The sequence below is a fragment of the Gopherus evgoodei genome, unplaced genomic scaffold, assembly GCF_007399415.2.
Source record: "Gopherus evgoodei ecotype Sinaloan lineage unplaced genomic scaffold, rGopEvg1_v1.p scaffold_47_arrow_ctg1, whole genome shotgun sequence".
Lineage (NCBI taxonomy): Eukaryota > Metazoa > Chordata > Testudines > Testudinidae > Gopherus > Gopherus evgoodei.
In genome coordinates, this window is record NW_022060068.1 from 729,392 (window position 1) to 756,437 (window position 27,046).

Here is a 27,046-nt window from a genome sequence, read left to right on the forward strand (position 1 = left end):
GTCGCATATAGTGTTGTTGTAGCTGAGTTGGTCTCAGGATATTGGAGCGACCAGGGGGCGCGGTGATATCTTTTATTGGACCATCTTCTGTTGGGGAGAGAGATGAGCTTTCGGGCTACACAGATCTGAAGAAAAGCTCTGGGTAATCTCGAAAGCTTGTCTCTCTCACCTGCAGAAGTTGGTCCAATAAAAGATATCACCTCACCCACCACGTCTCAGAACCTAACTGTGAACAGGGAATCATCATTGAGTGGTACTATTTCTAGTGGGGTTCCACAGGGATCGGTTTTTGGCCCTGTTGTTTAACATGTTTATCGTCACTGACCCAAGTTTGTAGGCAAAGATTGGAGGAGCGGTAAATGATGAAGAGGGCAGGATACAGACTAAAGATTGATCTGGATCACTCAGTAAACTGGGAGCAACTAAACAATATGCATTTCAGTCTGGCCCGATGTAGAATACAACCAGGAACAAAAAATGATCATGGCCATGCTTACAGGATGGGGGAATCCAACCTGGGAATTGGGACTGGAGGGTCATGGCAGATAATCAGCTAAACAAGAGAACCCACCCGGGCTACACTGTGGCCAAAAGGGCTAATGCCATCCTAGGAGGTAAGAACAGGAGGGAGTTTATTTTACCTTTGTATCTGACACTGGTGCAATGCTGCTGGAATACGGTGCCCAGTTCTGCTGTCCACAGGGCAAGAAGGATATGGATACATTGCAGAGGGTTCAGAGAAGGACTGGAAAACCTGCCTTACGATAGGCTTGAAGAGCTCACTGTCTAGCTGAACAAAGAGCAGGTTCTGGGTGATCTGATCGCACTTTACAGCTACCGACATGCGGAACAAACACCTGGCAATGGGCTGTTCAGTGTAGCAGAGGGAAGTGTGATCCGATCCAGCGGCTGGAAGCTGAAGCTAGCCGAATTCAGACTGGACTGTACATCTTTGGATAGGGAGGATAATGAACCACTGGAACGTGTGATGCTGGCAGACCAGGTACCAGCTCCTGCCAAGGACCCTGTGTCTCACTGAACCCTGACAGATACCTAACCGGGCTCCACCTGGCTCACCTGAGTGTTAGCACTGTTAGACCAGAATCACAGAACATGGCTAGTGCTCAGACTGTCTGGAATGCTTGTAAACTGCAGCCAGCATTAACCTTCCTTATAACAGCCGTACCCCGTGTCGTGAGGTGATCCTGTGAGCCTCCTTGACAGTGCACGTCACCAGACCAGAGATGTTAAAGTAGCACACAGCGCTGTCCTCCAGCAGAGGCCCAACAGGAAATGGCCATCGACAGTAGACCGACAACTGTGGGAGGATAAAAGGACAAAAGGGGACTCTGCCGGTCAGCTGAGTTTGCAGCTCAGAGCACACAGGAGATGGGGAATAAAACCCCCTGGATCTCTGCGCTGCATAGACTGGGGGGGAGGGGGATCCCCCGTGCTCAGCCTGGGCTAGCCCTAAAGGTCATATACAGCGTGCTGATTCTAGACACGTCTATTACTGTTTGGAACTTAAGACGAGAGAGAGAGAGAGAGAGAGAGAGAGAGAGTGTGTGTGTGTGTGTGTGTGTGTGTGTGTGTGTGTGTGTGTGTGTGTGTGTGTGTGTGTGTGTGTGTGTGTGTGTGTGTGTGTGTGTGTGTGTGTGTTCACCTGCTTTAACCTTGTAAATAACCAGTTTCCTCTTCCTCATTAACAAGTCTGTCGCTAGTTTATTACAGGATTGCCTTGTCTTTTTGATGTAAGAGCTAAGGCAAAACTGACCTGGCCCTTTTGACCTGAATATTGCTAAAAACAACAAGGAGCCCTTGTGGCACCTTAGAGACTAACAAATGTATTTGGGCATAAGCTTTCGTGGGCTAGAGCCCACTTCATCAGATGTTAGTCTCTAAGGTGCCACAAGGACTCCTCGTTGTTGTTACTGATACAGACTAACCCGGCCACCCCTCTGTAACCTGACTACTGTTGTGATCCTTCCGTCTATCACAGGCAGGCTCTGCTGGGCGCTGAGATGGACCAGATGCCAAGGCAACTGTCAGTGACTCCATGGTCAGGCTGCTGTAGTCCCTGAGGAGTTCACACTCGCGAAGTACAGAACTCACAGCCAGGGTGGGTTTGTGCACTGCTCCTTGCCAGCCTGCCCTGAGGTTGGTGCTCACGTGCGAGTCACAGCAGGCAGCTTTCCACAGCTAACCAATGTTACTGGCAATGTTTAAATCAAGATTGGATGCCTTGTAAAGCTAGGCTCTAGTTCCAATCGGAATTTTCCTGGGGAGTGCTATGGCCTAAACCTTCCGGCCTCACAACCAGGAGTCTAGTCATTCTCCCCGCACGCAGGGCCCAGCTCTCTGTCTGACAGACTAACAGCCCTGTCGGGTCTCCACATCGGTACTTACCGACTGTGATCAAGTGGCTCTTCACCACCTCTTCATTAGCGAGAGACTGGGTCCATGAGACTGTCACTATCAACATCCCCCAGGCCTCTTCTCTGAACCTGCTGCAATTTATCAACAGCCTTCTGGGAGTGCCGACCCAGGATTCCAGCAGCAGTCGCACCAGTGCCAGGCAGAGGTAAAATCATCTCTGCTCCGGGAGTCCCCAGGACTGCATTAGCCCCTCGCCACAGCATCGCACCGGAAGCTCATGTTCAGCTGATTATCTACCCCCACCATCCCCAAGTCCTTGTCAGAGTCTGATTCCCAGGACAGAGTCCCCCATCCTGCAAGTATGGCCCACAGCCATTATTCCTAGAGCTACGACTTGACATTTGCCTGTATTCAAACGCATATTGATACTAGTGCCTGCTTTACCAAGTGCTCCCGATCACTCTGCCAGTGCCCTGTCCTCTTCCTCCCCTGCCCCAGCCTCTGTGTCACCTGCAAACCCTCAGTGGGGAGTTGATGTTTTCTTCCAGGTCACTGATAAAAACGATCAGCAGTGGAGGGACCCCCTAGAAACAGACCCACTGCAGGATGATTCCCAGCTACCTTGAGAGCCAGCCGCTAGCCAGTTTTTAATCCATCGAACAAGTGCCAGGTTAATTTTATATCATTCTATGTTTAATCCAGATGTCATGTGGGACCAACACAAGTGCCTTACAGACGTCTAAGTCTTTGTGCCGACACCGTTACCAACCAAAGGGGTGATCTCATTCACAGAGAGAGATCTGGGTTGTTTGACAAGCTCCCTCCTTCATCCTCTGTTCCCCAGCACTGCAGACGGCTCCCCAGTCACACACTCTGGTCCAAGCCACAGCCGTCCTTGGGAGGCCGCTCCTGCATGGGGCGGCTGGCAAGTAGTAACAGGTCCCCCGCTGCAAGGGAAGGGGCCAAACCCTCCTCTGTTTGGGACGCACCCACATTCCTGAGCCATGAACACTGCCTCCCTGCAGCCTGGGAACCTCCTGCCTCGGAGCCCAACAGCATTGAGCTCTGCACCCACCAGCTCCAGCCACTGGATGTGCCAGGAGGCAGCAGGCAGCGCCAGGGAGCCTGGAGACCTGCATCAAATTCCCTCCTTTCTGCACCATCAGGGAACGGAGGCTCGTCTGTGCCAACAAAGCACAGCCAGCCCTTCCCCTGGGAGGTGACAGAAACACAGAGGATGATGGTGTCTGCAGCAGGGGCCCCCCAGGATAAGAGCCCCAGTGCACTGCCTGACCCAGCCCATGCTGCCATCCCTTCGCTGCTCACCCAGCTCGGCAGCTCTAGCCCACTCCTTCTTGTGACGCTTCCCAGGCCCAGAACCAGCTCCTCAGGGTCACTGGCTAGTCTCAATCAGTCGCCTCCAGGAGAGAGCAGCTCTGCTTTCACAGTCACTGTGAGCCAAGAGCAGGACGGAAACCAGAGGAACCCTGGGTCTGAGCAGGCGCCTGGCGAACGTGGTGCCCTGACTCGCTGGGGACCCATCTGTGAGAGCAGCCCAACCCCCCGACTCTGCCCACCTGCCACCATGCACCACCCTGCATCCTGCAGCCACCGTTCTCTACCTAGTCCAGCGCCACCCCAGCCAGGGCGCCCCTCCCACCCACTGCTCCGGGCTGGGCACATGCCAGGCTGCAGGCCACTGCCACACTCTCGCCCAAACTCGGGTCAGAGCCACCTTGGGCGGGTTCAGCACCGCGGCTGCTCCGTGCCATGGCTCCAGCAGGCCAGAGGAGCCCTAGGCTCTGAGGAAGGAGCAGGCCCAAGGCGGCACGAGCTGTGGGACAGATGGCGAGTGACAGCATCTGCTTCTGTTCACACAGACCTTGTGGCTGTTCACTGCCAGGGCCCCATGGGCAACGAGGGAGAGTCACGGATTCCCGGGCCAGAAGGGACCTCTGTGAGCATCCAGTCTGACTCATGTAGAACAGGCCAGGGAAAAGCAGGCCCTGAGAACGGCCTCCTCTGCCCATGCCCATGGCACTGCCCTGCCACAGCTCTGCCCAGCGGGGTCTGGGGCTGAGCCAGCCGCCATCAGGGAGAGGGGGCCAGCACAGACCCTGTCAGGGAGATGCCCAAAGCGGCTCCCGCGTTGCCTGGGGAAGGAAGCTCTGAGCCAGGCTGGGTGTGTCAGCCGCAGTCCCAGCCTGCGCACTGCCCAGGAACCTCATTCAGCGCCTGTGGCCAGACCTGCTAGAGCCCTCCAACCAGCACACGAGCCAGAGAACCTCCCTGTCGGGGGCCTCCCTGTGGCCTTGTGCTCCATGCCCTTCGCCCTCTGCTACCAGCCTCTGCCCCCCTGCTCTCGCCACAGCTACACGGCCCTGCCCACTTCTGCTGAACACTGGGCACCTCTCCCTGGGGAGCACCCGGGGGACCAAACGAGCCGCTGTTCATTCAGCACCTGTGACGACAGCACCGCAGACTCCCCTTGGGGGTGGGATCCAGCCCCCGCCCCCCATCCTCACCCCACACAACACCCCTCCCCCCGCTCTCACCCATCCGCATTATGGCAGAGCCAGAGCCACACAATGAGACCAGGGCTACAGGAACCAGCATCTGCCCCAGTGCAAAGGGCCCAAATGAGTCACCCCCCAGCAACTGTGACGAGGGCCTGGGGCCTTCACTGGGGCAGGCTCTCACCACCCTCCCACAGCCCCGGCACTCACCACCACCCCGAGCCCCACACTCTCATTGGGGCAGGCTCTCACCTCCCCCGAGCCCCACACTCTCATTGGGGCAGGCTCTCACCACCCCGAGCCCCACACTGTCACTGGGGCAGGCTCTCACCTCCCCCCCCCCCCCCGAGCCCCACACTGTCACTGGGGCAGGCTCTCACTGCCCCCCAGCCCAGGGTGTCTCTCTCTGGCTGCCCAGCCCACCTGCCCCTAGCCAGCAGCCTAGGCTCCTCCCTGCGGCACTGGAGCCGGGCAGCACTTACCCTGTGCTCGCAGTGGGCTGCCCCCCACGGCCACAAGGATGGGCTCGGTGCCACGGGGGGGCTCCTGGGGAGCAGCGCTGCCCCGCTCCCGCCTGCGGAAGCGGCCAGTGAGGCGTTTCCAGAGGCCGCTGGCCTGGCCGAAGCCTGAGCACGGCTTCCCGCCGGCTCGGCCCAGCTCTGGGTACAGCAGGTCCCGCTTGCTGGGGCAGGTATGCAGGGAGCTGGCGTCGCCCTCGCTCTTGGTGCGGAGGCGCGGTGGACGCAGCAGGCCCCCCGACTCCGAGCGCCGCAGCTCCTGGCCCCGTCGCAGGCGGAAGCTGAAGCTCTTGCGCAGGGATCTGAAGTTCCTCCTGGGGCCGGGGCTGCTGCAGCTGCTGCCCCGGAAGATGTTCCAACGTCCACTGCCCCACAGGGAGCTGCCCCGCAGGAAGCCCGAGGCCTCGGCAGCGGGCGGCTGCAGCCCCGAGGGCAGGCAGGTCATGCTGGCTGGGCGCAGGCGCTGCGCCCCATCTGCCAGGCCCCCCTCCTCCCGCCGGCGGGAAGGCCGCAGCCTGAAGATGTCCAGCAAGCCGCTGCGGGCTCTTGCGGGGGGCGCTGGGGGCAGCAGGGCACTGGGGCCTAGCCCGTTGCCCACCGAGCACAGGCTCTTGGGTCGTCTCTTCTGCTGCTGGGAGGCCGTGAGGGCAGCCTGCACCGCTGGGTCACCCCGCAGGTCCAGCGACTCGCACATGCTCACAGCCCTGCGAGGGCAGGCAGCCCCGGGCTGGGAGCTCCACGGCCAGCCCTCGGCCATGGTCAGCTGCTGGGCTCTCCCTGCCCCATGCCCCAGCCAGTCAGCCGCCCCAGTGCTCCGGCTCCGTGCACCTTCGCTCAGCTCCTCCGCTCACACTGCGCCTGCAAGCCCAGACCTGGCCCCGGCCGGCCGGCGTGCCACAAACTGCGGTGCTGGATCCTGCCCTGGGACGGGAGCCAGGCCCTGCACACACAGACCTCCTCTGGCCAGGGACCACAGCCCCGCACCCACCCAGTCACTGCCAAAGGAGCAGAGGACAGGAGGCCAGAGATGGCGCCCGCCCCTGTCCCTCCCCTCAGCACCAGCACAGCTCCTCTCCCGAGCCACAGGCCAGCCTGCCCTGAACCCAGGGAGGAGCAGGGTGCAGAGCCGGCAAGCCCGCCCACAGGAGCTCCCAGCAGACTGGCAGGGCAATCTGAACAGCTGGGTTTCCCCTCCCTGCACGCCGGGCCCAGGGTCACACCAGGGATTGTGAACGTGGTGGGGCCAAGCCCGTTCAGCTGGCCAAGAGAAGTGCTCTGCTGTTACCCCCCAGCTCGTCAGACACCAAGGGGGTTTCTCACAAGCATGAACCCTCATTTAAACAGCAGAGTGCAATGCCCCACCTCCAGCACCCATGGCTAGGACCCCGCCTCCTGTCCAGCCAGGTAGCACAGCACCCTCGGCTGGGCTCCGGGGTTCTGTGAGGAGCCGTGGGTGCTCGAGATGTGAGGACAGATGAGCCGGGTGGGCGTGAGTCAGGGACTGCAGCCTGGAGGAATCAGGGGCAGGGGGTGCTGCAGTCAAGCACTGGCCAGGAGCAGAGTGTCAGAGTCCCCGGGTGATGCTCTGGAACTGCTCCCCACAAAGCCAGGCAGGACTTTGGGGAGCCTCCTCTCCCTTGGAGCAGACTTGTTCAGGGCAAGAAGCTCACACAGCTTCACCTCCTGGGTCTCTCCTTGGAGCATTCAGCATCCTCTGCCCCTCCATGCACTTCCCACAGCGAGCCCGCCCAAGCGGGGTCCTGGGGAAGCCACAGGGTCCTGCACCCCCACTTTGCAGTCAGACGTGACTCTCAGCCAGCCAGTAAAACAGAGGTTTATTCGATGAGAGGAACACGATCTAAACCAGAGCTTGTAGGTACAGAGAACCGGACCCCTCGCCAGGGTCCATTCTGGGGCCCAGCGAGCCAGACACCCACGTCGGACCTCACTTCCTGTCCCCAGCCAAACTGAAACCCCTTCCAGCCCCTCCTTTCTGGCCTTTGTCTCTTTCCCAGGCCAGGAGATCACCTGATCTCCTTGTTCACCTTTCACCAGCCCCTTGCAGGGGGGAAGGGCCCCAGTCCTTTGTTTCCAGGAGACAGAGTGTCGGCCATTTATGCACACTGGAGACTTAAGAAATGCATAGGGGAAACTGAGGCACCCGCACAGTATTCAGAGGAAACATTAAGAACAGACCCACTTCGTCACACAGAGTCCTGCCTTGGCCGCCCTCTCCCACAGACGCTCAGAGTTCAGGGCCCGAAGGGACCCTTCAATTGTCTTGTCTGAGCTGGGGAGGGAACCTCACCCACTTAGCCAATAACTGATGTTTGGCCAAGCATCTTCCAGCAGGTACCTGCCTAGTTCTGGAGACAGCCAAGTACAGAGACCCCACCACTGCCCTGGGGGTTGACTCCTCCCACGGGTTCATCCCTCACTTGGAAGTTTGGGCCCAACTCCTCCCTGAGCTAGCTGGGTTTAAACATCCTGCCGTCGGTTCTGTCTGGACTCTCTCAGCTACCTGACCCTGGCTGGTGTCCCCAGGACGGAACCCACACGCTAACCGAGTCACCGCTCCGGGGGCTGAATGCCTCTCCCTGCCAGGCTCCAGTCCTCAGATCATTTCTGGGGCTCTGTTCTGCACCCCCTTTGAAATGTGGGCCCAGCCCCGACACAGCGCTCCAGCTCGCCTGTTCCCAGCCACCGAGATCACACGCTGTCAGGCTGGAAGGGACCTCGAGAGCTCACCAAGTCCAGCCCCCTGCGCTCAGGCTGGGCTGACCGTTACCGAGACCCTCCCTGACAGGGCTTGTCCGGCCACGGGGGTTCCACGGCTCCCCCAGCCCCGTCTGGGTGCTTATCAGTAACAACTCCCCTTTCTACCCAGCGCTTTTCACCAGCAGATCTCCAAGTTTTCCACGTCTCTGTCCCCGCGCCACCGCCACCACCAGCTACAGCCTCCCACAGGCGACAGCCTCCTGCCGGCCTGGCCCCACTCCCGTCCCACCCCGACGACGACGACGACAGCCTCCCGCCGGCCCGGCCCCACCCCTGTCCCGCCCCGCCGCCAACGACGACAGCCTCCCGCCGGCCCGGCCCCACCCCCCCATCCCGCCGCCGGCGACAGCCTCCCGCCGGCCTGGCCCCACTCCCGTCCCACCCCGCCGACGACGACGACAGCCTCCCGCCGGCCCGGCCCCACCTCCCCCGTCCCGCCGCCAGCGACAGCCTCCCGCCGGCCCGGCCCCACCCCTGTCCCGTCCCGCCCCGCCGCCGGCGACAGCCTCCCGCCGGCCCGGCCCCACCCCCCCATCCCGCCGCCGGCGACAGCCTCCCGCCGGCCTGGCCCCACTCCCGTCCCACCCCGCCGACGACGACGACAGCCTCCCGCCGGCCCGGCCCCACCCCCCCATCCCGCCGCCGGCGACAGCCTCCCGCCGGCCTGGCCCCACTCCCGTCCCGCCCCGCCGACGCCAGCGACAGCCTCCCGCCGGCCCGTCCCCGTCCCGTCCCACCGCCGGCGACAGCCTCCCGCCGGCCCGGCCCCACCCCCCCATCCCGCCGCTGGCGACAGCCTCCCGCCGGACTTGCCCCACTCCCATCCCACCCCGCCGCCGACGACGACAGCCTCCCGCCGGCCCGGCCCCACCCCCCCATCCCGCCGCCGGCGACAGCCTCCCGCCGGCCTTGCCCCACTCCCGTCCCACCCCGCCGACGACGACGACAGCCTCCCGCCGGCCCGGCCCCACCCCCCCATCCCGCCACCGGCGACAGCCTCCCGCCGGCCTGGCCCCACTCCCGTCCCGCCCCGCCGACGCCGGCGACAGCCTCCCGCCGGCCCGTCCCCGTCCCGTCCCACCGCCGGCGACAGCCTCCCGCCAGCCTGGCCCCACCCCCCCATCCCGCCGCCGGCGACAGCCTCCCGCCGGCCTTGCCCCACTCCCGTCCCACCCCGCCGACGCCGACGACAGCCTCCCACCGGCCCGGCCCCACCCCTGTCCCGCCCCGCCGCCGGCGAAAGCCTCCCGCCAGCCTGGCCCGGCCCCACCTCCGCCCCCATCCCGCCCCGCCACCAGCTACAGCCTCCCGCAGGCCCGGCCCCATCCCCGCCCCGCCGCCGGCGACAGCCTCCCGCCGGCCTGGGCTGGCCCCACCCCCGTCCCCATCCCCGCCCCGTCCCGCCGCCGGCAACAGCCTCTCGCCGGCCTGGCCCCACTCCCGTCCCGCCCCGCCGCCGACAGCCTCCCGCCGGCCTGGCCCCACTCCCGTCCCACCCCACCGACGACGACGACAGCCTCCCGCCGGCCCGGCCCCACCCCCCCATCCCGCCGCCGGCAACAGCCTCTCGCCGGCCTGGCCCCACTCCCGTCCCACCCCACCGACGACGACGACAGCCTCCCGCCGGCCCGGCCCCACCCCCCCATCCCGCCGCCGGCGACAGCCTCCCGCCGGCCTGGCCCCACTCCCGTCCCGCCCCGCCGACGACGACGACAGCCTCCCGCCGGCCCGGCCCCACCCCTGTCCCGCCCCGCCACCAGCTACAGCCTCCCGCCAGCCCAGCCCCACCCCCGTCCCGTCCCGTCCCGTCCCGCCGCCGGCGACAGCCTCCCGCCGGCCCGGCCCCACCCCCGCCCCGTCCCGTCCCGCCGCCGGCGACAGCCTCCCGCCGGCCCGGCCCCGTCCCCGCCCCCATCCCGCCCCGCCGCCGGCGACAGCCTCCCGCCGGCCTGGGCTGGCCCCACCCCCGTCCCTGTCCCGCCCCGCCGCCGGCTACAGCCTCCCGCCAGCCCAGCCCCACCCCTGCCCCAAGTGGCCAGGCAGGGCTGGCATCCCCATGGCACCAATGGGGAACTGAGTCACAGAGGGATCAAGTGACTTGCCACAGGTCACACAGGGAGTCTGGCAGAGCAGGGAATCAAGCCCTGGTGTCCCAGGCTGAGGCCAGGCCCTGACCACTGTGCTGTCCTCCCTCTCCTCTCTCCCCTTGAAGTTAGACAGGGTATCCTAAGATGGAACTCAGTCTCTTTGCTCGTGGAGCCTCCAGTGCACATGGAGAACTGATCCCCACCCTTAGTGTAGCCGCAGGCTGTCCTCAGCTCCCACGCAGCCTTCTGCTCTCCAGTCTTTTCACCTTCCCTCAGAGTCAGGCTTGCCAACCTTCCATCGTTTTGTCGCTCTCCTCTGGACTCTCTCTAGTGTGTCCACATCTTTCCTGAACTGCGGCACCCAGGACTGGACCCAGGACTCCAGCTGGGGCCTCAACAGTGCTGAGTAGAGCAGGACAATGACCTCCCATGTCGTTCATAAGACACTCCTGTTAATACGCCCCAGAACGACAGGAACCATTTTCACAGCTGCATCACGTTAGGTCATATTCCATTTGTGATCCTCTAGAACCCGCAGATCCTTTTCCACTGGCTACCACCAAGCCCACTGTTCCCCAGTTTGCAGCAGTGCTGGATGAATGAATGTGCAGACATACCAATCTCACCCTGCTCCTGGGCACATCCCTTCATCACACTGGCCCTGTGTGCCTCAGCATGGCCCAGGGAGCTCCTGTTCAGATGACTGCCCACTCTGATCCCTTGGTCCTTCCCAGGCTCCCACCCCATGCAGCCACCCATGGCCTGCACTGCTGGGTCCTGGGGTGCTGAGATGGCTACTTGAGTGGTGCACGCAGCACACGGCTGGCTGCTAGGGCAGGACCAGGCATGACACTCAGAGCTACATGCAGCAAGGCCAGAGGGCATGGAGGGCTGGGAGGATGGCAGCACCCTGAGGGGAACACCTGCTGCTTCGCTCAGATTGTCTGAGCCCCGCACCCAAGTTGCTGCACAGAGCACTGGCTGCTTGCGCAGGGCTGGCTCTGCAGTAACATACAGCAATGCACATGCCAAGCTGTCCTGCGGGGGCCAGAGCATGGTGCCACCCTCGGGGCAGAGCACAAAGCACACACGGACTATGAGTTCTGTACTTAGATTCACCAACAGTGGGAAATCCTCAGGCTCAGTAACAGCCTGACCATGAAGTCAGACAGTCCCCGGGGCACCTGCCTCTCTCGCCGCCTACGCAAGCATGCCTTTGTGAGAGGTGCCTCTTACACCAAAAATCACAGCAACACTCAGGTCACTCCCCTGCCCAAAGGGCCAGTCACTTCCCCAGATCAGCTGCACCTTAGATCTCCTCCCCTACAGACAGCACGTAGAGCCAATCCCATAGTAAACAATCTGAAGATTTATTAACTAGGGTTAATTAACCAGGATTTATTAATTAGGATTAATTAACCAGGATTTATTAACTAGGAAAAGGAAACTAGTTATTTACAAGGTTAAAGAAGGGAAACATAACACACAAATGAGTTACAATCCTAGGTTTCAAAAGGCAATAGGAGCTTCTGTAATAAGTAAGCTCTGCGTGTCTCTTAGGGCTAACTCCGGCAAAACACGGGGGGGTCTCTTGCTTATGCCCAGAAAACCTGGCCCTGAGAGTCCAAACTGCATAGTGATATAGCTATTCCCTCCCCACTTGCACCGTGAGCTGCAAAGTCAGCTGGTGGGAGGAATTCACAGGCATGTCGCCTCTTTGTGACGGCAATAAAGTCTTGTCCTCTGCGGCCCCACAATTGTCTGTCCGGTGTCAATAGGTGATCTCTGTTGGCAGAACCGAGCACCGTCTGTTGGACCCAGCATTTCACACTAACTCATGTCCTTTCCTGTCTAGGCATTTACACCGGTAAGAGGCTCCCAATGCAAACACTGAGATATCACCTTACTACACGGGGACTGACATTATCAGTGAGATTAATGCAGGCAGCAACTTACACGCATGTAAGAGAGTCTAAACACCAAGGGCACATCTATACTCACAGCGCCACAGCTGTACCAGTACCACAGCAGCGCTGCAGAAGATGCTCTGTGCCAACGGGAGCCTGTCCAACAACAGACATCACCTCCCAGTCCCACTGCAGCCGAACACCAAGCACACGGTTACAGCTCGAATTGCCATGTGAACACACACTGACCTAGCCCCAGGCCAGCTGAGTGTCAGCATCCACGTGGGCATGGGGGCTGGGCACCACTTGGACAACACACATGCTGGATGTTGCTGCAGCAGCCATGGGACGGGGCGAGAGGAAGGGAGTCTCCGGAGAGAGGCTGAGAACAGGTTGGGGACATGGAGTTGGGGTCCAGCCTTCTCCATGGGGCTCCCCAGTGTGAGGAGGCAAAAGCACTTTGCTCAGTGAAGCAGGCCAAACTCTCTCACCCAGGGGCATGCGCAAGAGGGGGCAAGCAGGAACGACCCCCCCGCCCCCAATCAGCAGGGGCACACAGCTCCTCTGGGGCCAGGATGGGCTCCACTGGCACTGGGTCCACAGGTGCAGGGAGAGAGGCAGCTCCTCCAGCTGCAGGGGGGGGAAGTGGGGGGAGGGACAGGCAGCTCCTCCAGCTGCGGCTGGATGGGAGGGAGGGGGCATTCCTCCAGCCGAGGGTAGAGGGGGAGGAAGTGGGCGTAGAGGCAGCGCCTCCAGTCGCCAGGGTGTGGGGGGGAAGTGGAGGGAGGGAAAGAGGGAAAGGCAGCTCCTCCAGCTGTGGGTGGGGGGGGAGTCAGGAGAGGGAGAGGCAGCTCCTCCAGCTGCTGGGGTGAGGGGAAAGTAGGGGGAGGGGGAGGAAGAGGCAGCTTCTCCAGCTGCAGGGGGGACACAGAAAGTGCCCATCGTCATCAGAATAGGGGGGCCATGACCCCCCCACTTTTTGAAAGTTTTGGTTGCTCTCCTCTGGACTCGCCAATTTGTCCACATCCTTCCTGAAGTGTGATGCCCACGACTGGACACAGGACTTCATCAGTGTGGAGTAGAGCGGGATAATTACCGGGCCCCCGGCCCTCGCCCTACACTCCCAGCCAGGCCAGGAGCAGGCCCCCGGGCGGAGAGGCATGCAGCAGACCCTCCACCTGCCCAGGATGGGGGGGCCAAGAGCAGCCCCCAGGCCATGGCCCCACCCCAGGCCCGCAGCCAGGCCAGGAGCGGGAGCCCAGCCAGGGAGCCATGCAGCGGCCCCTCCACCTGCCCAGGATGGGAGGGCCAGGAACAGCCCCCAACCCATGTCCCTGCCTCAGGCCCCAGCCAGGCCAGGAGTAGGACCCCGGCAGGGAGCTGTGCAGCGGACCCTCCACCTGCCCGGGATGGGGGGTCCAAGAGTAGCCCCTGGCCCATGTCCCCGTCCCACCAGAACCGGGAGCGGGAGCCCAACCAGGGAGCTGTGCAGCGGACCCTCCACCTGCCCGGGATGGTAGGGCCAAGAGCAGCCCCCGGTCCATGGCCCCACCCCAGGCCCCTGCCCAGGGCAGGCGAAGGGTCCCTGTGCCTCACAGCTGCCTGGCCGGATGGCTCTTACCATGGCCAGGCTGCAGCTCCGAGGCCCCATTCCCAGGCCAGAGCCAGGTCGGGGTAACAGCTGTGGGAGTCTGGGTCCCTCCACCTTCCCTGGGCGGGAGGTCCGGGAGAAGGGACATGGGCTGCTCTCGGCCCCTCCCCATCGGGCAGGTGGAGGGTCCACAGCTGTAGAACTGATAAATGAAATTGTTTGTAATTTTCACTTTATTAATGTAACTTCTGTTCACCATTCACTACACTTGCCTACACTGTAACTTCTGTTCACTGTTTGCCATATTGAAATTCAAACCCCATTTTAAAACACTCACTCTGTTTTGTAAAAGCTTCCTCCAACCTCCATTTTTGCAAACCCTGCTGTACTCTTATTAGTTTAGGTTAGATGTGTGACTGAGGTATGGATGGATGATGGAATAAACCTCCAGCCCCAGCCTGTCCTAATGAAATAGAGTTCAAACCCCACTGGCTGAAGATGCAGACAAGAGCCCTAACAAAAGTAAGAAGAGTCCACCCTAAACAGAAAAGGTCCAATAGAAGGAAGATCAAGCCAGGTCCCAGGCCGACAGTCACCCCTGCAATTGACGAGTGATCACCAAACCCAGAGGCAGCCTGACACAGCAAGACCTATAGACACTGGATTCAAACTAAAGCCTACAAAAAGGATGGGTGAGATGGGAGACTTTGGAGGGTAACATTTTGCTGCAAACATAGAAGGGCATTGGTACAGGCCCAACAGAGACCCAGCTTGTCCTCATGCCCGGCTTTCCTGGCCAGTTACCGCCACAAGCTACGAACCCAAGCTGGGAAATCAAGCCACAGACTATCAAAGAAATCAAGCCAAGCTATGTCCAGGACTGGTAACTATGCAGCAGCTGCAGAACATCTGATGGATGTGTGTGTGTGTAAATGTATGTGTGTGTGTATAGGTATCAGGTATAATGTGTGTGTATAAGGATTAAAATATTAATTATTGGTCATATTGTTATAATAAATGTGGCATCTTTGTCTTGCCTCCTGAAAAGCTCCGGTGTAGTTTTGTCTGTACAACACAGCTCCCGGCCTGCTCCAGCTTCTGCCTTGGCCGGGGCCTTGGGCAGGAGGGATGGGGGCCTTGGCTCTGGCCCCTCACTTTTGGGAAGGCTCTGCCAGGGCTCAAAGTGCCCCCCCAAAAGTAGCCACATTTTTATTCCTGTGCACGCGCTGCTCTCACCCAGCCTGGTTACGTGACACAGCTGCAGTAGCCACCAGGTGGCAGCAGAGCCGCGAGACCATGCAACCCACTCCCCGGCCCCTCCGCCTGCAGGACGCGCCCCGGACCTGACTCCTGGGTGCAGGGCCCGTGTGTATCAGAACCGCAACCAGGGCAGAGACGGGCAACAACCAGCTTCCCTCTGCGGAGAGAGCGAACAGCCCAGGCTGCTCAGCTGGAAAAGGGACGACTGAGGGGGGATATGACAGAGGTCTATACAATCATGGCTGGTGTGGAGACAGTGAATAGGGAGGTGTTATTTATCCTGTCACATAACACAAGAACGAGGGGTCACCCAATGAAATAAATAGGCAGCAGGTTTAAAACAAACAAAAGGAAGTATTTTTTCACACAACGCACAGTCAACCTGTGGAACTCTTTGCCAGGGGATGTTGTGAAGACCTAGACTATAACAGGGTTCAAAAAAGAACTAGATAAATTCATGGTGAACAGGTCCATCAATGGCTATTAGCCCAGGATGGGCAGGGATGAAACCTCATGCTCTGGGTGTCCCTAAACCTCTGTTTCCCAGAAGCTGGGAATGGACGACAGGGGATGGATCACTTGACGATTCCCTGCTCTGTTCATTCTCTCTGGGGCACCTGGCATTGGCCACTGTCAGCTGGCAAGACCCTGGGCTAGATGGACCTTTGAGCTGACCCAGTGTGGCTGCCCTTATGTTTTTATGTAATGGGACTACCCCTAACCCACCTATTGGACCAGGATCCCTGCCTGGGAGGCAGGGTTATGAGACAGTGGTAGGGATGACTGCAGAGTGAAGTTGTCTTTCCACAAGCCTCCTTGTCACAATGACCCGCACATGTGCAAATCATAGAATATCAGGGTTAGAAGGGACCTCAGGAGGTATCTAGTCCAACCCCCTGCTCAAAGCAGGACCAACACCAACTAAATCATCCCAGTCAGGGCTTTCTCAAGCCTGGCCTTAAAAACCTCTAAGGAAGGAGATTCCACCACCTCCCTACGTAACCCATTCCAGTGCTTCACCACCCTCCTAGTGAAATAGTTTTTCCTAATATCCAGCCTAAACCTCCCCCACTGCAACTTGAGACCATTACTCCTTGTTCTGTCATCCGCCACCACTGAGAACAGTCTAGGTCCATCCTCTTTAGAACCCCTCTTCCAGTATTTGAAAGCAGCTATCAAATCCCCCCTTATTCTTCTCTTCTGCTGACTAAATAATCCCAGTTCCCTCAGCCTCTCCTCATAAATCATGTGCTCCAGCCCTCTAAACATTTTGTTGCCCTCCTCTGGACTCTTTCCAATTTTTCCACATCCTTCTTGTGGTGTGAGGCCCAAAACTGGACACAGTCCTCCAGATGAGGCCTCACCAATGTCGAACAGAGAGGAATGATCATGTCCCTCGATCTGCTGGCAATGCCCCTTCTTATACAGCCCAAAATGCCATTAGCCTTCTTGGCAACAAGGACACACTGTCGACTCATATCCAGCTTCTCATCCACTGTAACCCCTAGGTCCTTTTCTGCAGAACTGCTTCCTAGCCATTTGGTCCCTAGTCTGTAGTAGTGAATGGGATTCTTCCGTCCTAAGTGCAGGACTCTGCACTTGTCCTTGTTGAACCTCATCAAGTTTCTTTTGGCCCAATCCTCTAATTTGTCTAGGTCCCTCTGTATCCTATCCCTACCCTCCAGTGTATCTACTACTCCTCCCAGTTTAGTGTCAGCTGCAAACTTGCTGAGGGTGCAGTCCACGCCATCCTCCAGATCATTAATGAAGATACTGAACAAAACCGGCCCCAGGACCAACCCTTGGGGCCACTCCGCTTGAAACCGGCTGCCAACTAGACATGGAGCAGTTGATCACTACCCGTTGAGCCCGACGATCTAGCCAGCTTTCTATCCATCTTATAGTCCATTCATCCAGGCCATACTTCTTTAACTTGTCCGCAAGAATACTGTGGGAGACTGTATCAAAAGCTTTGCTAAAGTCAAGGAATAACACATCCACTGCTTTCCCCTCCTCCACAAACCCAGTTATCTCCTCATAGAAGGCAATTAGGTTAGTCAGGCATGACTTACTCATAGACTGATAGGTCAGACTGACTGGTCTGTAGTTCCCCAGGTTCTCCTCCTTCCCTTTTTTAAAGATGGGCATTACATTAGCCTTTTTCCAGTCATCTGGGACCTCCCCCGATTGCCATGAGTTTTCAAAGATAATGGCCAATGGCTCTGCAATCACATCCGCCAACTCCTTTAGCCCCTTGGATGCAGCGCATCCGGCCCCATGGACTTGTGCTCTTCCAGCTTTTCTAAATAGTCCTGAACCACTTCTTTCTCCACAGAGGGCTGGTCACCTCCTCCCCATGCTGTGCTGCCCCATGCAGCAGTCTGGGAGTTGACCTTGTTCATGAAGACAGAGGCAAAAAAATCATTGAGTACATTAGCTTTTTCCACATCCTCGGTCACTAGGTTGCTTCCCTCATTCAGTGAGGGGCCCACACTTTCCTTAACTTTCTTCTTGTTACTAACATACCTGAAGAAACCTGAAGATGACTGCCTCCACTCCAGCACCCACTCCAATCATCTGTCCCTGCCCCCACAACAAGGCAGCCTGCCCCAAGGTACCTGCTTGCGCCCTGGCATTTATCCGGACCCCAGTGCCTACCGCATGGTCCATGACTGGAGCACCCAGTACCAATAATAAAGGGCAAAGCAGATCTCAGGGTGTCACCAACACCCCAAACCCTACAACAAGTGCTGTTGACATGCAAAGAAGGAGTAAAGATGGAATGTGTCTGTGGTACAGGAGGGAGTCCCGACTCAAGTGCCAGCAGCAGGAGAGCAGCACCATCAGAAAGCTGAGTGAGGTACAGATTGTACAGAGCCCAGAAACCTGACCATCACCAGCAAGCACCAGCACTGCCCAGGGAGGCCAGCTGCAGTCTCACAGACAAAGGGCTTGGCAGGTCTGAACACAGAACGCGCAAGACTCCGCCTTTCACCCACCCTGCTGGTATCTCTTCAAGGGCCTGTCCCCTGCATCAGCACCTGATGGCACCACACTGCACAGACCAGATGTTGCCAGATGTGGGTGCGGTTCATAGATAAGGCCACAAGGGACCACAATGATCCTCTAGTTTGACCTGTGAGCAAGAGGACAGAGACCCCACCCAAGGGATTCCACATCCCAGCCCAACACATCTGGCTGAGCTCTGCGGTGGGTCTGCTCCAGAGAGACGCCCAGACTGGATCTTCAGACTCCGCGCGAGGGAGAATCCACATCAGCTGTTCCAACGTAGCAATCTGCACCCTACCTCTAGCCTGACTTCGGGCAGCTTCAGCGTCCAGCCACGGGATCTCACTCAGCCTTTTCCTCCTAGATTAAAGAGCTGGCGGCTATCAGAAATCTCTTCCCCGCATAGGTACGTGTAGGCTGGGATCAAGTCAAACCTCAGCCTTCACTTAGTTGAACTAAACAGATCGAGCTCCTGCAGTCTCTCTGTCACTGCTCTTTCCAGAACCGTTTCCAACTGGTCAGTGTCTTTTCTGAAGGGTGAGCCCCAGAACTGGACACAGCTCACAAACGCCGTATACGAGGCAGCAATACTCCCTCCCTAGTCCTGCTGGATATTCCTGGCGTATACAGCCAGGAGCCACATTAGCCCTTTTAGAGAGACAAGGTGGTTGAGGCAGCAGCTTTTCCTGGGCCAACTTCTGCTGGTGCAAGAGACAAGCTTCCAAGCTACACAGCACCCTTCCTCAGGTCTGGGGACGTATGGAGCATGTCACAGCTAAACGCAAGGGGAACAGTCAGCACACATTCTAAGGGACCCCGCCAGGTGAGGTGACCCATTAACCCCTCTGCAGTCATAGGACCAGAAGGGGGCTAGTGGGTTACAGATTGTTGTAATGAGCCATAAATCCAGTGTCTCTGTTCAGTCCGAGAGTTTTGGTGTCTCGCAAAGTGATGAATGTAAAGTTCCCAGGCTCGTCTGTTGAAAGCCTTGTGCTGGTTCCCTTTGACAGATATCAAGTGGCTGCATTGTGAGATGTGTCCCCCACAGGTGATAGGATGTTTTTGTCTTTTATTGTTTTCCTGTGTGAGGTCATTCGAGTGCACAGTGATTGTCTGGTTTCACCCACACAGCTGTTTTGGGCTATTTAGTGCACCGGATGAGGTACACCCCACGTTGTGCTAGGCAGGCGTAGGACCCATGGACCTTGAAAGGTGTGTCGGGGGGGCTGATCATCGTAACAATGGAGATATGGCTGCAGGTTTTCCATCTCTTGTTCTGGCAGAGTCTGGTGCCACTTTGAGTTGGTGTGTCCTGGTCTGTGGCGAGCTTGCTTCTGATGGTGAAGTTGGGGGGTTGCTTGAAGGCCAGAAGAAGGGGTTTGGGAAATTAATAGGGAGTAGGTTTAAAACAAACAAAAGAAAGTATTTTTTCATACAACGCACAGTCAACCTGTGTAACTCCTTGCCAGAGGATGTTGTGAAGGCCAAGACTATAACAGGGTTCAAAAAAGAACTAGGTAAGTCCATGGAGGATAGGTCCATCAATGGCTATTAGCCAGGATGGGCAGGGATGGTGTCCCTAGCCTCTGTTTGCCAGAAGCTAAGAATGGGCGACAGGGGAGGGATCTCATGATGATTACTTGTTCTGCTCTTTCCCTCTGGGGCACCTGGCACTGGCTTGTTTTCTCTGTGTTGTAACAAGTCCGGATCTGACCCTGTCCAATCCTCTCTTGAATCCGGCTAGGTTCTTGGCCTTAACGATCTCTTGGGGCAATGAATTCCATGAACGAACTCTTCCGAATGAGCCATGCCTGAGTGTCAGCCCGCCCAGAGGAACAGAAGACACCCAAACAGAACCCAAGAGGACACAGGCTGTTTCTGTGGGCCCCTGAACACCCCCCAGCCCCAGACAGTGCAAAGCACCAGAAGGAACCATCCGGAGAACAGAGAGTAGTCGCCAGTGTGATTTGGGCCTGTTTTTCAGCCCTGCTGCGTCTGTGCAGGCAGGGCAAGGCTGGAGCACTGCAAACGGCTGGGTGCCAAGTAGCGCCCCGATGGGCTGGGTCCTTGGCTCCTACACAGCGTGTATCTCAGCCTGCAACAGACGCCAGCCAGCTGCAGGCAGCTCCAGGAGCATGCAGGGTCCAGGCGGCTGAGAACTGTACCGAGCCCTGGTTCCCTGCGGGGCTGAGACTGCAGCAACTGCTGACACAGGCCCTTCCCTGAGGGCAGCTTCACGCTTCTGCTTCACAGACCAACCACAGGGCCAATGCTACCATGGGGCGAGGGGGCCAAGTGCCACATCACCCCAGGACCAGCGCTGCCACAGGGTGGGGGGGCAGGACACGATGTCACCCCATGGCCAGTGCTGCCACAGGGTGGGGGGGCAGGACACGATGTCACCCCATGGCCAGCGCTGCCACAGGGTGGGGGGGCAGGACACGATGTCACCCATGGCCAGCGCTGCCACAGGGTGGGGGGGCAGGACACGATGTCACCCATGGCCAGCGCTGCCACAGGGCGAGGGGGGCAGGACACGATGTCACCCCAAGGCCAGCAGTCCCATGGGGCAGGAGGGACCAGGACACTATGTCATCCCATGGCCAGTGCTGCCATGGGGCGGGTGGACCAGGACACGATGTCACCCCATGGGCAGTGCTGCCAGGGGGCGGGGGGGCAGGACACGATGTCACCCCAAGGCCAGCAGTCCCATAGGGCAGGGGGGACCAGGACACTATGTCATTCCATGGGCAGCTGCCAGGGGGCAGGACAAGATGTCATCCCATGGCCAGCGCTGCCACAGGGTGGGGGGGAGGACACGATGTCACCCATGGCCAGCGCTGCCACAGGGCAGGGGGGGCAGGACACTGACATCCCATGGGCAGCGCTGCCAGAGGGCGGGGGGGGCAGGACATGATGTCACCCCATGGCCAGTGCTGCCACGGGGCGGGGGGACCAGGACAGTCATCCCATGGGCAGCGCTGCCACGGGGCGGGGGGGGGAGGACACGATGTCACCCATGGCCAGCACTGCCACGGGGCGGGGGGTCAGGACACTATGTCATTCCATGGGCAGTGCTGCCAGGGGGCAGGACACGATGTCACCCATGGCCAGCACTGCCACAGGGCGGGAGGGCAGGACACGATGTCACCCATGGCCAGCACTGCCACGGGGCGGGGGGTCAGGACACTATGTCACCCCAAGACCAGCAGTCCCATGGGGCAGGGAGGACCAGGACACTATGTCACCCCATGGTCAGCGCTGCCAAGGGGCAGGACATGATGTTATCCCATGGCCAGCGCTGCCACAGGGTGGGGGGGGGAGGACACGATGTCACCCATGGCCAGCACTGCCACGGGGCGGGGGGTCAGGACACTATGTCATTCCATGGGCAGTGCTGCCAGGGGGCAGGACACGATGTCACCCATGGCCAGCACTGCCACAGGGCGGGAGGGCAGGACACGATGTCACCCATGGCCAGCACTGCCACGGGGCGGGGGGTCAGGACACTATGTCACCCCAAGACCAGCAGTCCCATGGGGCAGGGAGGACCAGGACACTATGTCACCCCATGGTCAGCGCTGCCAAGGGGCAGGACATGATGTTATCCCATGGCCAGCGCTGAAACGCAGCAGGGGGGCAGGACACGATGTCACCCCATGGCTAGTACTGCCAAGGGGGGGGCGGGGGGCAGGACACGATGTCACCCATGGCCAGCGCTGCCACGGGGCAGGGGGACCAGGACACTATGTCATCCCATGGCCAGTGCTGCCATGGGGCGGGTGGACCAGGACACGATGTCACCCCATGGGCAGTGCTGCCAGGGGGCGGGGGGGCAGGACACGATGTCACCCCAAGGCCAGCAGTCCCATAGGGCAGGGGGGACCAGGACACTATGTCATTCCATGGGCAGCTGCCAGGGGGCAGGACAAGATGTCATCCCATGGCCAGCGCTGCCACAGGGTGGGGGGGAGGACACGATGTCACCCATGGCCAGCGCTGCCACAGGGCAGGGGGGGCAGGACACTGACATCCCATGGGCAGCGCTGCCAGAGGGCGGGGGGGGCAGGACATGATGTCACCCCATGGCCAGTGCTGCCACGGGGCGGGGGGACCAGGACAGTCATCCCATGGGCAGCGCTGCCACGGGGCGGGGGGGGGCAGGACACGATGTCACCCATGGCCAGCGCTGCCACAGGGTGGGGGGACTAGGACACTGTCATCCCATGGGCAGCGCTGCCAGGGGGCGGGGGGGCAGGACACGATGTCACCCCAAGGCCACCAGTCCCATGGGCCAGGGGGGACCAGGACACTATGTCATTCCATGGGCTTCCTCGACCACGGGATGCTATTCGAGGAAGGACTGCTAGGAACAGATGGCGTTCACCTTTCGAAGAGGGGAAAGGCCTTATTTGCGCACAGACTGGCTAACCTAGTGAGGAGGGCTTTAAACTAGGTTCGACGGGGACAGGTGAGCAAAGCCCACAGGTAAGTGGGGAACAAGGCCTGGGAGATGGGTTGGAAACAGGAGGGAGCACGGGCTATAATGGCAGAGAGGAAGGAGGGTCAGGGCAAAGCTGGGAGGCAAGATCAAACCAGTATCTTAGATGTCTATATACAAATGCAAGAAGTATGGGTAATAAGCAGGAAGAACTGGAAGTGCTAATAAATAAATACAACTATGACATTATTGGCATTACTGAAACTTGGTGGGATAATACACACGACTGGAATGTTGGTGTGGATGGGTATAGTTTGCTCAGGAAGGATAGACAGGGGAAAAAGGGAGGAGGTGTTGCCTTATATATTAAAAATGTACACACTTGGACTGAGGTGGAGACGGACATAGGAGACAGAAGGGTGGAGAGTCTCTGGGTTAGGCTAAAAGGGGTAAAAAACACGGGTGATGTCGTGCTGGGAGTCTACTACAGGCCACCTAATCAGGCGGAAGAGGTGGATGAGGCTTTTTTCAAACAACTAACAAAATCATCCAAAGCCCAAGATTTGGTGGTGATGGGGGACTTCAACTATCCAGATATATGTTGGGAAAATAACACCGCGGGGCACAGACTATCCAATAAGTTCCAGGATTGCATTGCAGACAACTTTTTATTTCAGAAAGTTGAAAAAGCTACTGGGGGGAAGCTGTTCTAGACTTGATTTTAACAAATAGGGAGGAAGTTGTTGAGAATTTGAAAGTAGAAGGAAGCTTGGGTGAAAGTGATCATGAAATCATAGAATTTGCAATTCTAAGGAAGGGTAGAAGGGAGTACAGCAGAATAGAGACAATGGATTTCAGGAAGGCGGATTTTGGTAAGCTCAGAGAGCTGATAGGTAAGCTCCCATGGGAATTAAGACTGAGGGGAAAAACAACTGAGGAAAGTTGGCAGTTTTTCAAAGGGACACTATTAAGGGCCCAAAAGCAAGTTATTCCGATGGTTAGAAAAGATAGAAAATGTGGCAAAAGACCACCTTGGCTTAACCACGAGATCTTGCATGACCTACAAAATAAAAAGGCGTCATATAAAAAATGGAAACTAGGTCAGATCACGAAGGATGAATATAGGCAAATTACACAGGAATGCAGAGGCAAGATTAGACAAGCAAAGGCACAAAATGAACTCAAACTAGCTATGGGAATAAAGGGAAACAAGAAGACTTTTTATCAATACATTAGAAGCAAGAGGAAGACTAAGGACAGGGTAGGCCCACTGCTCAATGAGGAGGGGGAAACAGTAACGGGAGACTTGGAAATGGCAGAGATGCTTAATGACTTCTTTGTTTCAGTCTTCACTGAGAAGTCTGAAGGAATGTCTAGTATAGTGAATGCTTACGGGAAGAGGGTAGGTTTAAAAGAGAAAATAAGAAAAGAGCAAGTAAAAAATCACTTAGAAAAGTTAGATGCCTGCAAGTCACCAGGGCCTGATGAAATGCATCCTAGAATACTCAAGGAGTTAATAGAAGAGGTATCTGAGCCTCTAGCTATTATCTTTGGGAAATCATGGGAGACGGGGGAGATTCCAGAAGACTGGAAGGGGGCAAATCTAGTGCCCATCTATAAAAAGGGAAATAAAAACAACCCAGGAAACTACAGACCAGTTAGTTTAACTTCTGTGCCAGGGAAGATAATGGAGCAGGTAATCAAAGAAATCATCTGCAAACACTTGGAAGGTGGTAAGGTGATAGGGAATAGCCAGCATGGATTTGTAAAGAACAAATCGTGTCAAACTAATCTGATAGCGTTCTTTGATAGGATAACGAGCCTTGTGGATAAGGGAGAAGCGGTGGATGTGATATACCTAGACTTTAGTAAGGCATTTGATACAGTTTCACATGATATTCTTATAGATAAACTAGGAAACTACAATTTAGATGGGGCTACTATAAGGTGGGTGCATAACTGGCTGGATAACCGTACGCAGAGAGTAGTTGTTAATGGCTCCCAATCTTGCTGGAAAGGTATAACAAGTGGGGTTCCGCAGGGGTCTGTTTTGGGACCGGTTCTGTTCAGTATCTTCATCAACGATTTAGATGTTGGCATAGAAAGTACGCTTATTAAGTTTGCGGACGATACCAAACTGGGAGGGATTGCAACTGCTTTGGAGGACAGGGTCAAAATTCAAAATGATCTGGACAAATTGGAGAAATGGTCTGAGGTAAACAGGATGAAGTTCCATAAAGATAAATGCAAAGTGCTCCACCTAGGAAGGAACAATCAGCTTCACACATACAGAATGGGAGGAGACTGTCTAGGAAGGAGTATGGCAGAAAGAGATCTAGGGGTCATAGTAGACCACAAGCTTAATATGAGTCAACAGTGTGATACTTTTGCAAAAAAAGCAAACATGATTCTGGGATGCATTAACAGGTGTGTTGTAAACAAGACACGAGAAGTCATTCTTCCGCTTTACTCTGCGCTGGTTAGGGCTCAACTGGTGTAGTGTGTCCAGTTCTGGGCACCGCATTTCAAGAAAGATGTGGAGAAATTGGAGAGGGTCCAGAGAAGAGCAACAAGAATGATTAAAAAGGTCTTGAGAACATGACCTATGAAGGAAGGCTGAAGGAATTGGGTTTGTTTAGTTTGGAAAAGAGAAGACTGAGAGGGGACCTGATAGCAGTTTTCAGGTATCTAAAAGGGTGTCATCAGGAGGAGGGAGAAAACTTGTTCACCCTAGCCTCCAATGATAGAACAAGAAGCAATGGGCTTAAACTGCAGCAAGGGAGATTTAGGTTGGACATTAGGAAAAAGTTCCTAACGGTCAGGGTAGTTAAACACTGGAATAAATTGCCTAGGGAAGTTGTGGAATCTCCATCGCTGGAGATATTTAAGAGTAGGTTAGATAAATATCTATCAGGGATGGTCTAGACAGTATTTGGTCCTGCCATGAGGGCAGGGGACTGGACTCGATAACCTCTCGAGGTCCCTTCCAGTCCTAGAGTCTATGAGTCTATGGGCAGCGCTGCCAGGGGGCAGGACACGATGTCACCCATGGCCAGCGCTGCCAAGGGTGGGGGCGCGACGTCTCCCCATGGCCAGCGCTGCCCAGCCCAGAAGCAGCGCCAGGCCAATGTTGCTGGCGGAGGAGCCGCATGTGGAGTCACGGGCATGTGGCAGCTGCTGGCCCCCCAACAGCTAGGCAGGAGCCCAGTGCCTGTGCCAGGGGCCCGCTGGGGGACTGCGCCCCGTCCCCCCGTGCACACGGAGACCAGAGCCAGCCGGCTCTGCACTGCACCACGAATACCAATGAGGCCTCCTCACCAGGCTGTCGGGAGCGGGAGACGGAGCTGCAGCCCACACAATCCCACGTCACAGCCTGTTCTCACTGCACAGAAATCACAGCCAACCAGCCAGTGCGTCAGCAGCAGGCAACCAGCTCTGCGCTCGCTCGTCACCGGGGGCTGACAGCTGGGGACGGGGGGGGGGCTCGGCAGCTCCCCCAAGGAAAGGAAGGGCAGCTCCCTGGCCCCCATCCCCATTCAGAGACCCATGCGGGAGGACTTGGGGGAGTGGGTCTCGGTAAAGAGGAATGAGAAATTTACACACCCCAGGCTCAGGTGGGGAGGGGCCCTCAGAGGAGCAGCAGTGCCCCCCGCCCCCAGGCTCAGCCCAGCCAGCAGGAGAGGAAAGGACCATCTACTGCACTTCAGCTGCTGTAACCCAGCTGCCTCTTCCCACTCCTTGGGAGCACCATTCCCGCAGCCGCCCACCGATCCACAGAGGGCAAGGCCAGAAGGGCCCGTCCAGCCTGAGCTCCTGTATTCACGGGTCACCCCGAGCCCCAGAACCTTCGACAGCCTCTTGAGAAATGCTCCTTTGCTTCTTCCTTCTGTCCTGAGAGGAAACTGAGGCCTAGTGAGAGACGGTCACACAGGGAGTGGGTGGCAGAGCTGGGAACAGACCTAACTAACCCCATGCCTCGCTCACGAGTCATTGGCCCTAGGCCCCGGTCTCACTTCTAGCCCTCTTAGCCAACCCAAGTGCGCAGCTCAGCCGAGCCGCGCCCGCCTCCCATTCACACCCCCAAGGACGGCAATTGGCTCTGATGGCCCCTTCCAAGGAGCATCACCCTGATGGCTGTACTTACCTGAGTGCGTGCCCAGCACAGGTCTCTTTGGGCAGGATGGAGCTCGTGGCAGACGCTCCACTCCAGTCACCAAGCGGTTAACAAAAGCCAGGAAGCAAACAGAAGATGCACACAGTGCCTGCCTCCAGCACAAGCTCCTTCCCTCCTCCCACGCCCAGTCAGCACCGCTGTACCACACTCTACTCCCTGGCAGGCCTGGTACTAAAGCAAGCTGCCTTCTTCCCACATGCCACGAGGTCCCTCTCCTGCCACCACCTCCACACTGGCACCGGGCACAGGAAAATCCAGGAGCAGCAAATCCAGGTGTGAGCCTTTTGCGTGGGGCAGGCCCCGGAACTGGCCCTCCCTCGGCCTGTGCCCATGGTGCTGAGTGAGCAGTGCAGCGACTCCAAAAGGGGCACTTTCCCGCCAAGCCAGCA

At 58.0% G+C, this 27,046-nt stretch overlaps 1 protein-coding gene across 3 annotated transcripts in view; it reads right to left on the reverse strand.

Moving 5' to 3' along the window:
* Positions 1–27,046, reverse strand: part of AGAP3 (ArfGAP with GTPase domain, ankyrin repeat and PH domain 3) — a 228,033-nt gene that overhangs the window by 158,704 nt on the left and 42,283 nt on the right. The window contains exon 1 of one of the 3 annotated variants that reach the window (XM_030546569.1): positions 26,628–26,670. The exons of the other annotated variants lie outside the window; for them this stretch is intronic. The gene's annotated coding sequence lies outside the window, so the exon portion shown is untranslated. Of the gene's footprint in view, positions 1–26,627; positions 26,671–27,046 lie in introns of those variants that run through there. 3 annotated transcript variants of the gene reach the window in all.